A 15,223-nucleotide genomic window follows, 5' to 3' on the forward strand; every position below is an offset into this window, starting at 1 on the left:
CAGGAAGTACTAAGCATAGGCTATCTGGATATGGGCTTGGGAAAAAGATGATACTTCCAAATAATCCATTAATTCAACTACAAATATGTATTGAGCATCCACTTAATACCAGGTCCCAGGAAAGCACTGGGGCTGCAATGGCAAATGGGGCAGGTATAATCTTCACCCTCATGGAGCTTAGAGGCCAGTGGGAAAGATGGACAAGTATCTGGGAAAGATGGACAAGTATCAAGGAAACACAAGTTAGGTTTCTTAACGTTGAAGGAAACAAACAGCATGCTGTGACAGACAGTGATGTGCTTGTGTGGACAGGTGGTGGAGTGGAAGGAGATGACTTTAGACGCTGTGGCCAGGGAAAGCCTCCCTAGCAAAGTGAGACTGTGGGTGAGACTAGAAGGAGCTAACCAAGAGAAACACCAGTGGCAGAGCTCTCAAGTAGAGAGAACAATGCATGTAATTCCCAAGACAGGAAAGAAGAAACCGGAAGGCTGCAGTGAGGCTAATCCAGGGAAGGGTAGATGTGGGTGGGAGATGGGACTGCACAGGTAGGCAGGGCCCAGGCACATAGGGCCTCTGGTCCATGATAGGGCATTTATTTTCTTCTAATTGGTTGCTGTTCTAATTATTATCATTATTATTCTTTTGGATCATGTTCTTATTCTGAGATCAAAATCCATTACTTTGATTTTAAAATAACAATTACAAGGCTCCAATCAAATACATTGTCATCACTTAGCTCAAACACAATAACAATTTGGCTAATCATAATGTTAAACAAAGTTCTGGGGCTTGGAGTAAAAATTCTTAATGAATCTACAGGATGTCAAAGTGCAAAATCATAAAGTGATCAAGTGAGTAAAAGACTAAGTATAAAGAACGGGTTCAAGAAAACAACAATGGGAATTATAAGCTTAATGTGTACTATTGCACCAGGAGCGTTTAGCAAAACATTCCACAGATTTAGGCAACCATGTCCACAGCAGCTGTAATAAATCTAATCCAACATATGAGGAGGTAGGAGGGCAGTACGGAGGGCTCAGGAGTATTGACCACAAGAGGAGGGATGAGCAGCAGAATCATTTGGGGTCCCTTCTGATCCCTTTCCCCCATACCCCAGCATTGCCACGTCAACCACTGTTACTGAGCCCTGACTCAGTAAAAAACATAGTGAGAATCACTGATCTTTTGAAAATGTAAACAAGGTAAGAACTAGATGATAAACAGCAAACGTGAAATTGAAGCAAGTAAAATCAAATGAAAACTGCTCTCCACAAGAAACTCTTATTTCTAGTCCCCATAAATTATATACTCCCCTACTCTCTCCCATTCCAAGCAAACAAAGCACAAGAGCATTGTTTAGTTAGTAGAATAATATTATCTGGCACTAACAGTGTACTCCCTGCTAATAAAAATAGTCCAAGGGTGCAGTGGCTCATGCCTGTAGTCCCAGCTACTCAGGAGTCTGAGGCAGGAGGATCACTTGAGCCCAGGAGTTAGAGTCCAGCCTGTGCAACATAGCAAGGCCCCATCTCTAAATAACACACACTCTCACGCGCGCACACACACACACACTATATATATATATATAAAATATTTTCTGCACTTATATATTCTGAACATTTTGGCTTCTTATGAATATTTACACTAACTGAAGCCATGATTTAAATATTATTCGTAGCACTTATTAGGAGGTTATAAAGTATGATAGAATGACCATCTCCTTAGTCTTTGAGTTGCATAATTTTTGTCCAATATTTCTCCATTTTTACCTGATACAGCAAGGTACACACATGAAGCCACCAAGTCAAACTTGCGTGCTAATCCACTTTGAGGAAACTGTCTTTTGGTTAGTATAAAGATGTTAAGAATGAATCTTGCTTTCTAATTGAATGAGGACACAGTATTTCCAAAGCCCATGCAAACCTAGGGCAGTCATATTTTCCAGTTCCTTAGGAAATAAGGCCAGAGCTCAGTAACAGGATATAATGGAGAGGTTAGGATGATTCGTGTGACTGTTTAATTAGAGGGTATTTTTTAAAAGAAATAATTGATTACTTTAGAGTATAGTATTAAATAGAACCAACTGCTAAAAGTGCCTCTGTCCCAAGTATGGGTGACAAATGCAGATTATTATTACAAACATCATTTGCATAGTGAAAGAACTCCCATAAAGTTCTTAGAGCAGTCTGAACACAGTGACCTTACTTTCAGGGACACTGCAACGATTTTTCAATCCCAAAGAATAAAAGCAAATTCTAAACCCACATGTCCCTTAAAGCTTTCCTAAGAATGAGTGGCAGCCAGGTGCCGTGGCTCACGCCTATAATCCCAGCACTTTGGGAGGCCAAGGCAGGTGGATCACGAGGTCAGGAGATTGAGACCATCCTGTCTACCACAGTGAAACCCCTCTCTACTAAAAATATGGAAAAAAAAAATAGCCAGGCGTGGTGGCAGGCACCTGTAGTCCCAGCTACTTGGGAGGCTGAGGCAGGAGAATGGCATGAACGTGGGAAGTGGAGGTTGACTGCACTCCAGCCTGGGTGACAGAGCAAGACTCTATCTCAAAAAAAAAAAAAACAAAAAACAAAAAAAAAAAAAACAAGAATTAGTGGCTAAGAAAAATGGGGAACTGAAGTTTTGACATTATGCTGGAGGCCTATCTCCAGCCACTCCTTTCAACACTCCCTTATTTAAGACACCAGTGACTGAAAAAGGAAAGTCGGGTTTTGAATGGCATTGCTCAGGATTTGGGCCAATTAGAGAGATGCAGAGCAAGGTGATGAGAATGATCATCTTGTATTTGTACATGAAACTGTCAATAGCTACATATAAAGTGTCCACACTCTCCTGAAGTAGTGCCACGGTTTTCAAAGATATTTCTAGCAGTTGAAGCCTTTCTTTCACTTAATGCTTACCTGAAAGTCAAAAGGGAAATGAAGGAATGCTCTCGCACAGGTAGGAAAAAAGCAAGAAGTGGGGTGGAACAGGTGAGCAGAGCCTCACTACCAGAGAACTCCTCTCTCAAGTGTTTCTCAGGGAAGCCCTAAGGCTACCTAAAACACAGGTTAAAATGGCAATTTATGAGGAAGGCAGGCAGAGGAGTCATGAAATTTAAAAATACTAGATCTCTTAGAGAAGAGAAAATTCCCTCACAGATGCTCAGTGAAAAAATGACCACAGTGATTTTTGCTAGCAACAACTTCAGCATTTGTAAGAATAAAATCTGTAAGTGACCTATTAGTCTCCACATCTTCCCCTACCTGCAGAAGTACACCCACACTGAATGAATCAAAGTGCTAAATTCAGTATAGCTTTCAAATATCTCCAAAATCTAGACGGGAAGGGCCCTGGTCATGGAGACTGCCATGCCTTCTTACTATCCTGCCCCAGAAGCAAGTATCACTCTTTGTCAAATACCCAACCACTTGGCAAGGCTCTGCCAGAGACTGACCTGCTCCATTATTTAAAAAAAAAAAAAAAAAAAAAAAAAGGTTTCTTTGGGGTGAATTTTTTCTCCAGAAAAAAAGCAGCATTAAGAATATATGCAAAATGTAAATTTTAAAAAGATAAAAACAATTATGGTAAAAGAAGTATTTGGAAAATATACTGGTAAGGTTTTCAATGTTTAATTTAAATTTACCAGTTTCATAAAGCAAGGGATGTCACTATTCAAAATTCAGTTGCCATCAAGGAATTTGCATTAAATTAAAAATTTCCAACAAGTTCAAGGTCAACAATGACTACCATATTAAGAAAGCATGTCAGAGAGAACAGAATCCCGCCATTTTCACTAGAATCATCTGTCAAATTCTAAGAATAAAGTGCTAACTTGGTAGTGAGAACATGTCAGACTCTGAGACCCCTGGAATTACATAGCTAGGAGTGCAGGACAGGAGATGCATATGTTTGTCCAAGTGCATGCGCATATTTGCAAAACAAGGAGAAAATCGAAACTTATTTTGAAATCTCAATAGAAACAAAAAGATGCCACTTTTTCACCCATCTGCTCTCAAAAACTTTTAAAGATTGGTAATATTCATTGCTGGGAAGAATGCAGGAATCTAGCTCTCTCACATTGGTCAGGAGGAGTGTAATTAACAAAAGGATTTTTGGAAATCAATTTGGCAATTTCCACCAAGCATACCTTCCTTTTGCCTAAGCAAACCCTTCTTCTAGGAAAACAACCTACAAAAGTGTTTGCACATGTGCACATATATATATATTATATATATATACAAACATTTCCATTACAACTGTAAAAGTAAAAATTTGAAAATTGCCTAATCATCCATCAGAAGGAAACTGAAGAAATTAAGTATATTCATAACATAAAATCAGGGTCGCTAAAAAGATTAAGGCAAAATGAAGTATGGACATGGAAAAGCCTTCAGGATATATTATTACTCAAAAAGGAAAGCAGGTAGCAGAAATAGAAATAATACATATAGTTTGATCTTATTTATGTTAAAATAGGAATGCCTATTTGGATGTATATAGACACACATGCATATAAATGGAAACTCCTGGAAACTCCACGCCAGTCTATAAAAACAGTGGTCATGACTGAAGAAGGGAATGGGTTTGGGAGGAAATGGGATCTTCAATTTATACTGTATGGGGGTGTGTGTGTGTGCATGTGTGTGTGTGTGTAAATAGGGTATAAATACGTACATGAAGATGCACAAATATTAAGTGTACACGTCAAAGGTTTTTGACCAATCAAAATATAGAGCATTGCCATCACCCTGCCTCATGGCCCTTCCCTCTTCCCAGAAGTGATCACTATTCTAATCTTTATTTATACGGATTTCTTTTGTTTGCTCTTAAACTTTATATATATGGAATCATATGGTACATAATCTTTTGTATCTGACTTCTTTTGCTTAGCATAAAGGTTTGAGATTTATTATTCATATTGTTGTTTGTATTATAGTTCATTGCTTATTGCTGAGTACTATTCCATTGTATGAATACATTATAGTTTGATTAGCTATTTCCTTGTTAATGGATATTTGGGCTGTTTAATTTTCTTTTACTGTTAAGAATAAAGTTGCGGGCCGGGCGCGGTGGCTCAAGCCTGTAATCCCAGCACTTTGGGAGGCCGAGGCGGGCGGATCACAAGGTCAGGAGATCGAGACCACAGTGAAACCCCGTCTCTACTAAAAATACAAAAAATTAGCCGGGCGCGGTGGCGGGCGCCTGCAGTCCTAGCTACTCAGGAGGCTGAGGCAGGAGAATGGCGTGAACCCAGGAGGCGGAGCTTGCAGTGAGCCGAGATTGCGCCACTGCACTCCAGCCTGGGCAACAGCGTGAGACCCCGTCTCAAAAAAAAAAAAAAAAAAAAAAAAAGAATAAAGTTGCAATGAACATTCTTATACCAGTCTTTTTGTGGATATATGCATTCATTCCTGTTGGACAAATAAGTAGATGTATGTTTAACTGCAAGTATAAAATGGTGCAATCCCATGAAAGACTATTTCTCGGCCATATGAATCTTCTAGGGACAGCAGTGGCTAATAGCACAAACCTTGGAAGAAGACTGCCTGGAATCCCATCAGTAGTCTGCCATTTCTAGCTGTGTGGCCATGGGCAAGCTTCTTAATCTTTGTGCCTTGGGTTCCTCACATATAAAAATGAAAACAATAACTGTATCTAACTCATAGGGTGATTGTGAGGGGTTGATGAGTTAGTACTGGTAAAATGCTTAGAACAGACTGCATCATGTTCACTCTGTTTCACTCTTAGCTTACAGTAAGAAGAATGTAATCATGTCTTGTGCAATATTGTGCACACATATTTAGTGCCTTGTTACCCATTTCAGAACAGCAAGTATTCCAAATACCTCAAACAATGGACTTTGGAATGCATTATTGAATGCTTTATGTCACACATTTAGCTCCCACTTACACTTTCCTTAATAATGAGATGAGTTACATTCCTAGCAGGTTATCCTAATGGAAGCATTGCAGGAAGCTCATGACAGCCATAGGTAAGTAAGCTGGGCTCCTGAAATGACTGCTCAAGTAGATGGGCCACACACATACAATGGAAGCTGACAATGCACATTGCAAGCAGAATTTCCGATAATAGAAGTTTTTACTTGTAACCACTGAGATGATTCCTTTTTTTTTTTTGAAGCTTGTAAATACCATTCAGTACTCCAGCAAAGTTATACATTTTAGAAAGCTTTCATAAATATTCTAAGGATTTGTTTTTACAGCAAGCATAAATGTGCTAAATGTCATGAGCATGATATCCTTTCCAGGAAGAGAAAGGATCTGGCCAGCTGTGGCAACTTGAACCTAACTCTCCTCCCAGCAAGAGCCAAAAGCTAGAGCAAGGTCTGAAGACTTAGCTCCAGGAAAAGCCAGAGCTCATGGACTTTTGCACCTTGTGGCAGCTTCTCAAGAACAGCCCAGCTTTTTGGCTACTAGTTTTGATCATGGTCAACTGCGTAAGTCCTTGTCAAAGCCATGCAGCAGGATGCCCAAGCCCACATCCCCACATTTGCTGTCTTGGCTTCCCTCCTTGCTTTATTCTTCCTCCTCTCCCTACTGATGCTCCTTGCTCCCCGGAGGTGAGTACCATCATGCATTGTGTCTTCCACCTCCTCTGTGGTGCTTGGGGCTACACAAGGGCCCAGAGACAAAGCCACCCTCAGTTAAATCTGACAATGCCAACATACTTAAAAAAAAGACATCTGTCATTTACCAGACCAGCAGGACACACCCAGAACCTGGTAACATAGCATAAGATAGCTAAAAGAAAGGTGTCAGAGGCAGTGTTCAGATTTGAAAATTTGAGAAGAAGAACTGCTTGCAGGCAAAGACAATTTTGGCTTCCGTCTTGTAGCATCAGGCCCCACTAGCAAAACCCTCCTTGGGGAAGATGTTCCTATTCCTTGCTAAGCCTGAAAAAATGATTGAATCATATGTCACCAAGGGGGCCAAGAGGCAGTGCAGTAAGATGCCCAAGATCAAGGACTTTGTTGCCAGGTCAGCCACATTCTTATTGCAGCGGCATCCCTTACCAAGTCTGTAACCCTGGTCAAGTTATCTCATTAGGGGATGGGGATGTTAAATGATTTAATAAACCTAAGGCTCTTAAAATAGTTCCTGGCACACAGTGAGTGCTTTATAAATAACAGTGTCACAGGATCCTTAGGGTGTTGCTCTACCAGCTGGAAACCTCTGTGGCCAGCAGCACCCCTGCTTGGGTTTTGCTTGAGCCCACAAGCAAAGTGGGTTCGTTCAACCCACTCGACTCAGCAGGCTGCGCTCAGCTCACACTACCATCTCAGATCCCATGCCTGCCAAGGGCAAGCCAGACATGGAGTGATGAGGGGTGTGTCAGCAAGCATGGAGTCTGGCTACTGCACACAGCCAGGTACACCAGCTGTGGCAGGGGGCGCAGCTCCAGGCGCCTGCTCCGTGTAAGGCTGCAGCTGGACCAGGTGTACCACAAGTGACTTCCCTTGCAGGCACCAGGGATCGTGGTGGTACCCGGAAGCTTGGAGACACCAGGAACCGCAGAGCCTCAGAGAGGGTGTCACAGCCCTGGCTCTGGGAGACCCTAGGTCTGGGCTTTCCAAAGAGCCGCAGCTCTTCTCTCCTCACCACCTACGATATGGTGAGTTGGGGGTGTGTTTCAGTCCTGTTTCTGTTACAGCTTTTTCTGTCCCAGCATTCAGTGGGTCCTAAGTTCTTGTCCCACTTCCAGGAAGAATGAAGAACATGGACAACTGGAGGGTGAGCAAGGTGTCACTGAGTGACAGAACAGCTCCCAGGAGACCCGAAATGGGTAGCTCCTTTCTGCAGGCAGGTCATCCCAATGAGTGTTCAGCTCTCAGCAAAGAGGAAACTCATGGTGGGTAGCTCCTATCCACAGGCAGGTTGTCCTGAAAAGTCGAGGAGACCCGAAGCAGGTAGTTCCTTCCTGCAGCTGGTAGTCCCAACATCTGTGTGAGTCTGGGTGAGTCCAGGGTTTTTATGGGCTCAGAAGGGAGAAAGTGCATGCTGATTGTTCCATGGGTGGCCATGCGCAGGCCCAGAAAAGGCATCAGAAGTTCTCACTCTGGGCTTCAGACTCCACCCAGAACAGGCAGCCCAGTCCCCAGGCTTCAGTCTGTCCCTGGCTTGAAGGTGGGGCTTCACCAGGGATCTGTCCCTTTCTGCCCAGAAACCTGTCTGCCTCCCGCTGCCATCAACATGCCATCCACAGTGCCCAGGATATTCATGTGGAGGGGTGCCTGCAGGCCCATGCCAAGCCGTCCTCAGCACCCCTGGCCTCCCACTTGTGCTTGTCGGCACCCAAAGTCCAGAGGGGGCCGAGGTAACAGAAAACTGGAGTGTCAGTGCTGCCTTGAGCATGCACACACCTGGCCAGGTTGCAGCAGCGCCCAGACTTGGCCACAACTTTGCTCCACACAGAAGCAGGCGTGGGAAGAGGTGGGAAGAGGACAGGGAGCAGAAACAGGCACTTCTGAGCCTGTGGGCACTGGGGGCTTTCTGGCCCCTGAGAGTGCAGGGATGCATGGGTCCAGAGCCACAGCAGGTCAGCTGTAGCCAGTGTAGGGCTCCTGCTCTGCTAGCTCAGTAGGGGGCAGGGCTCCGGCCTGTTCTTGGATCCCGCTGGACCCACAGAGCATGCAACCCCAGCTGTGCCTCCCCACTGCAGCCAGTATCTTTGCAGCAGCCACTCCAGATGGGCCACTGCAGCCATCAAGAGCCTGATCCCCTTGCCCCAACCCTCTTCTAGAGCACTTATCTACTCCCCACTACACTTACCATTTACTTTCCCACCCAAGCCAAGAAAACCTTGGGAGCAATCTTAGCAGGTGACACAGCAGAAGGTCACAATTAGCAAAAGAAGGGTTTATTTTCCTTCACTCCGGTGGAGGTCCTGAAGGGCTGATTCCTTCAAACATTCTCCCGTATTCTGGCCCTGAAACCTCCCCCAAATATGGATGCAACACCACCTGAAATGTAAACGGAACCCAGTGCCTGAAAGCCAATGCTAAGAAATGATCGAGGCTATTCAGGAAGACCCCAGAGATAAAGGGCAGAGAGACCCTGGGTGACTGCAGATGCCCTCCTACCCCTCCTGATGGACTTGGTAGGATTGGCTTGAGCCCATAAGAAACTCCAAGGGGAAAGGAAAGGCAACTTTCTCACCCTCTGCAGAACTCAGTGTTGAACCCACAGGCATCTAATAATAAGATGCTCTTCCTTTCGAGCAGACCACACACAGACGTCAGGGCCACATGATTAACTAATGAGCCTGGCTCTGATTTACTATTTACCAAATAAATTTCTTATCACTTGGCCTCCCATCTAGGTCTGGTGAGCCAGAGAGCACAGGGTGGTCATGTAGGTCTGAGGATAGTGGCCCTGGAATGGTTATTTTTCAAATTGTTAAGCATTAAATATGTTGTCACAGTCTACATCCCTCTCACTGTAGACTGGACTGTATGCTCAGGATTCCTGGCCCACATGGTCAAAGCTGGTGGCAGATGCACTTTCAGGAGAGTCCAAAGCAGGGTTCCTCTGCCATCTGTGCCCGCATGAAAATATTCCCTGCTTCAGTATGTTGTGGCTCCACATATCCACCTGGTGCCTCAAAGCCCCGCCCAGAGCCAATAGCACAGGAGTGCAAACAGGGAAACATTGCCCCTGCTTCCATGAGAGCTGAAGCCACCATCACATTTTGCCTGGACCACGGGTCTCTTCTCTCCTCCCTGGTCTCCCTGCTTCCACTCTTGCTTCTCTTTTCATCCATTCTCCATCCAACAACAAGACTGGGTGTTTCAAAGTAAGTCAGATCATGCACTGGTTGGCATACAATCTTCCAATGGCTTCCCTTTCCCAAAGAATAAAATTGCACACCTGTGAACTTTGCTTATCAGTCTCATCCCACACCATTCTCACTGTTAGCCCCAGAATCAGGAATTCAGTTTCCTTTCAGTTGCAATAACACAGCAGCTCCTTCCCACCGGGAAGTATAGGCACAGGCTATTCTCCCTGTCTGGGATTCCTCTCCACAGCCACCACTCCTCCCACAACTGACTTTTACCCTTTAAGTCTCAGCTGAAGTAATGCCTCCTCAGAAGGCCCTTTTCTGGGCATCAAATGCAAGGACGCCGCTCCTATCACTGAGAATCTCTGACAGCACCCCACACACTGGTTTCACAGCATTCAGCCAATTTGTAATCATATATTTATTTGCATTTTGAATTCCTTATGGACTATTCCACCACCAGACAAGCAGGAGTCCATCTCCAGGACATTCACTAGAGTGAAGGAATGAGTCCCACCCATGTCCTCTCTGGCCCAAGCTACCGCCATCTCCAAGTTGGACGAGGATGCTGGCTCCAATTGTCCACCCAATCCACTCTCTGCTGGGCAGCAGAAAGTATACAAAGGTTTATATCTTCCTCCTTTGAAAAACTTTTCATTGGTTCTCCACTGCCTGTAAAAACATCCATGTGTTGGCCGGGCATGGTGGCTAATGCCTGTAATCCTAGCACTTTGGGAGGCCGACGAGGGTGGGGGCGTGGATCACCTAAGGTCGGGAGTTCGAGACCAGCTGGCCAACATGGCGAAACCCTGTCTCTATTCAAAATACAAAAATTAGCCAGGTGGGGTGGCAGGCGCCTATAATCCCAGCTACTCGGGAGGCTGAGGCAGGAGAATCACTTGAACCTGGTGGGGCAGAGGTTGCAGTGAGCCAAGATCATGCCACTTCACTCTAGTCTGAGTGAAAGAACAAAACTTTGTCTCAAAAAAAAAAAAAAAAAAAAATCCATGTGTCTTCACACTGACTTGTACCAGATCTAACTCCTACTGTGCGAGTCTTATCTCACCCTACTCCCCCAAGCCACACTGGCCTTCCATTTGCACCCTGACATGCCAAGGCCTACTGTCCTCCACGGCTCTGAACAAGCAGTTTCCTCTTCTAGAAACTGTTTACCTCACCCCTACCCCGCCCCTTCCTTCATCACTGATAACTCATATTTATTTTTTCACCCCAGTATAAACGTGATGTCCTCTGGAAGCTGTCTTGGCCTATCAAGAAACTTAGGTCCTCCTGTTACTAACTCCCAAATCACACCATGCCTGCCTTGCCATGAACTCACCACACTTCTGCTCCTTTCCTGTCTTCCTTGTTCTGCTATAGGCACCCTCTGTACAGTGATCACACCAATCTTCTTGTCTTCTCTACACAGGGTCTAGCACAATGCCTAGTCCATTGTCACCCACAGATTTCTGCTGGTGACAATTTAATTTAATTTTATTTATTTCTGGAACTGACCCTCACTTTGGTCAATGGATGAAACAAGTCCCCCTATTTTGCCACATGCTTTATGTGAATTCTTAAAATTATTTAGGAATGTGCATGTAAGGATTTGCATAAATTAAGTTTGCTCTCTTACATCTGTTTTCAGAAAGGCATTTTCTATTAAAAAAATTCAATTTCATAAAGCGATTGTCAGTTCCTTATCAATGAAATGATACCCAGTCAAAAAAAAAAAAAAAAAAAAGGCACAAAAAATCTGGACTGATTCTTCACATTGACTTCTACCAGATCTAACTCCTACCATCCAAGTCTTATCTCATCCTCCTCCCCCAAGCCACACTGGCCTTCCATTTTTGCACCCTGACATGCCAAGTCCTACTGTCCTCAGGGCGGTAGGTGATGATGAATACTGAGTATTATTAGCTGGTGGTAACAATGACAACCTAGAGTTCTCATCCCTAGAAAGATAATTTTCAAAATTAAACTGGAAATCTAAGAGGCTGAGGTCAAAAAAGAAAAAAAAGCCTGAGTAACTCTTTCTGAATTTAATTTGTATTCAACAGATGATTTTTAAAATCTACATAGTTCACAGCAGACTGATGGTTTATTCTCATTTATGCCACTGAGAAAGCCTTTCCAAAGTCTGGAATAGTGGTCAGCAATCTTTTTCTGTAAGTGGCCAGAGAGTAAATATCTTAGACTTCACAGGTCATATGGCCTCTGTCAAAACTACTCACCTTTGCCTCTACTTTCTCATGCAGTGCAAAAATAGCCACAGAAAATATATACACTAATATATACACTAACCATATATACACTAATATATACACTGTGTTGCAATAAAACTTTATTTGCAAGAACAAGTAGCAGGGTCAGATTTGGCCTGTTGGCCAGAATTTGCTGAACACTGGTCTAGAACATGAGACAATAATCATCATAGCAGCAAATGCTCATATTACTTACTCCGTGATATCACATGATGTGCTCTAGGCATTTTACATATATTAACTTACTTAATTCTTGCAAAGGCCTTACTAGGTAGGTCTTATTTGTTTGTTCCTTTTACAGATGAGGGAATTGTCAAAAGTTACAGAGCTAGTGAATATCAGAGCCAGGAGTCTCAATCATTCTGACTTCAGAGACTATCTCCAACTCTTAACCTGTGTGCTATGGCAACCAACTTTGCAGAATGTTGCAGAGTTCCTTCCTACCACTGTCCCACTTTCCCTTCCCCAAAGCAACCCTACAAAGCTCTATGGAGCACAAATGGGAACTCTCAGGATACTGCGTCTGTTCTATAGTTCAGCTACTTCAAGACACACCACTCCAAACTTCATAGGATGTCCCTGGCCAGTAGCTTGGTTGACTATTAGAGAACAAGATACAGATGAAGTCATAATTTGGGAACATTAGCTTTCCACCAGAAGGGCTTCAGGATGGAAGGTGAGAGCTCAGCAACTTAAATGCCACGGGGCAGCAACAGTTACTGAAATGAGGACTCAGCTATGAAGCAGAACACAAAACCAACAAGGGAACCCTGCAATTTCCCTGTTAATTTCCATTCTCTGAACCCATTAATCTCAAAGTGATCACCTTTTGAAAAAATTACAAGGTTTTATGGATGGATAAAGCCCTACAAGCAGAAATTTGTATTGTATTTCACATTCTGGAACATAAGTGTATCATAATGAGTCTGATTCTTCTTCCTGTACAAACAGATTAAATCTGAGACAAAGAGTTTGGAGATAACAAAATAAGAGAAGATAAAAACAGAAGCTCAAAAAAACATTCCCTTTCTGTAAGAGAAGGACAAAAGGGCAAGGACAATACAGATACCAGGTAACGGATCTGAGGACAGAGCTTCAGGACCAAAGGGGCAGACCCAAGACAGGGCAAGACATAAGATGAAAACTCCTGCCCTCTTCCCACCTCATATCTCCTCTTTGCACATCATTTACCTCTTTTCAAATTAAAAAATGGAATCTGAACACTTTAAAAACAAAACATTCATTTAATTACCACAATTCCATGGAGTACTGTATCATTCTAAAAGCCTACGACTCCACTGTTAGACACAGGCACATTAGGGCCAATTTGGTAGGGTGTCAGCTGTATTTACAGTTTGGAGCAATATAAAAACATATGGAAACTGTGAAAATTGACCCCCTGGGGGCTAACACTGGAGGAAACCAACATTCCACAGTCTGGCCAGAGGTTGAGGGCGATTTGCCCAGACAATATACAGCCAAGGCAGCCTATGAGCACAAGGGGCACTTCGTGTATGCAAGACCTATTTTTATTGCATCCAATCTGAAGTTGGGCTGCAGTGGTCCAGACATAAAATAAAATGGAGGTATAAGAAGATAAAATCTTATATGATGATTTTCCAAATTAGAGTATGGAAGTAATGTGTTGGAGTTTATATTATTTGCTATCAGAAATCCATTTTAAAACATTGTTAAATAATGAAAGCATCCCCCATTTTGAAATGTTGAATTATGTATCAGATCCTGTGCTAAACACTGTAAAACTAAAATCTCAGTTAAATGAAACAACATCCTTACATGGAGGGTACTTTATCCCCATTTTATAGATGAAGAAGCAGAGGCTTAGAGAGGTTATATAATATGCCCAATATCATATAGTTAAAAAGTTAGGGATGCAGAATTTGAACCATTGTTTTGATGATGTCAAAGATCATGGCATCTATTATGCTATACAAAAATAATAAAATACTGTTGTACATTATTGAGGCCTTTGCCACAAAAGAGAATGGAACATACTAACTAGGCCTAGATATTCCCTTTTGGAAGTTACAATCTCTTTTTTTTTTCTATGAGGTAGGCAAAGCACCAGCTGTAATAAAGCAAGTTATACACTCTTTAGGATCTGAGGTGTGGCTTATTGGACCAACCCAAAAATAATTTAGACCAGCACTGAATTAGATTTCTATTGGTGCATAACAAATTCCTACAAACTTAGCAGCCTAAAACAACATTTATTTATTATCTCACAGCCTCTGTGGGTCAGAAGTCCAGGCACAGCTTAGCTGGTTCCTCTGTTCATGGTCTTACCAGGCTGAAATCAGGGTGTCAGCCAGACTGCAGTTCTCATCTGCAGGCTTAACTGGGGAATAATGTGCTTCCGAGCTCATTCAGGTTGTTGGCAGGATTCCTTTCCTTGCAGCTCTGTGCCTGAGGTTCCCAGCTTTTAACTGGCTATTAGCTAGAAACTGGAGGCTTCTCTCAGGTCTGAAAGGCCACCCAAAGTTCCTTGCCATGTGGCCTTCTACCTAAGCAGTTCAAAACATGCCTGTTTGATTCTTTGAGGCTAGCAGGAGAATCTCTCTCCAGTCTGCTGAGAGGAAGTCTCATATAACATAACATAATCATGGCAATGGTACTCCATCACCTTTGCCATATGATATACCCTATTCACGGGAATGACATCCATAGCCTTTGCCATATTCTATCAGCTAGATGCAAGTCACAAGACCTGCCCACACTCAAGTAGAGGAAATCATACAAGGGTGTGAAAACCAGGGGGTGGAGATCATCATGGGACCATGTCAGAATCCTGTCTCTCATATGCAATATCCAATAGACCTTTCTGCAATTATGGAAATCTTCTACTTCTACGCTATCCAGTAGACTACCCATGAGCCACATGTGGCTACTGGACACTTAAAATGCAGCCCATGCAACTGTAAAAGTGATTTTTAAATATTATTTAATTTTAACTAATTTAAATTTAAGTAGTCTCATGTGGCTAATGGCTACCCTATTGGACAGCACAGATTTGAACATTAACCAATGCCCATATTATATGTTAGTTATTTTTTAAAACTTCTTAAACCTTTGTTTTATTTTTGTGTTTGTGTTCTTCCTTCTAAATGTTTCATAATCTTTTTACTGACCATTTCAAACAG

At 42.9% G+C, this 15,223-nt stretch overlaps 1 protein-coding gene across 1 annotated transcript in view; it reads right to left on the reverse strand.

Annotated features, from left to right (window-relative positions):
• ERC2 (ELKS/RAB6-interacting/CAST family member 2) overlaps window positions 1–15,223 on the reverse strand; it is a 975,448-nt gene that overhangs the window by 443,029 nt on the left and 517,196 nt on the right. The window lies entirely within an intron of this gene.

Source organism: Macaca mulatta, chromosome 2 (assembly GCF_049350105.2).
Source record: "Macaca mulatta isolate MMU2019108-1 chromosome 2, T2T-MMU8v2.0, whole genome shotgun sequence".
In the NCBI taxonomy this organism is placed as follows: domain Eukaryota; kingdom Metazoa; phylum Chordata; class Mammalia; order Primates; family Cercopithecidae; genus Macaca; species Macaca mulatta.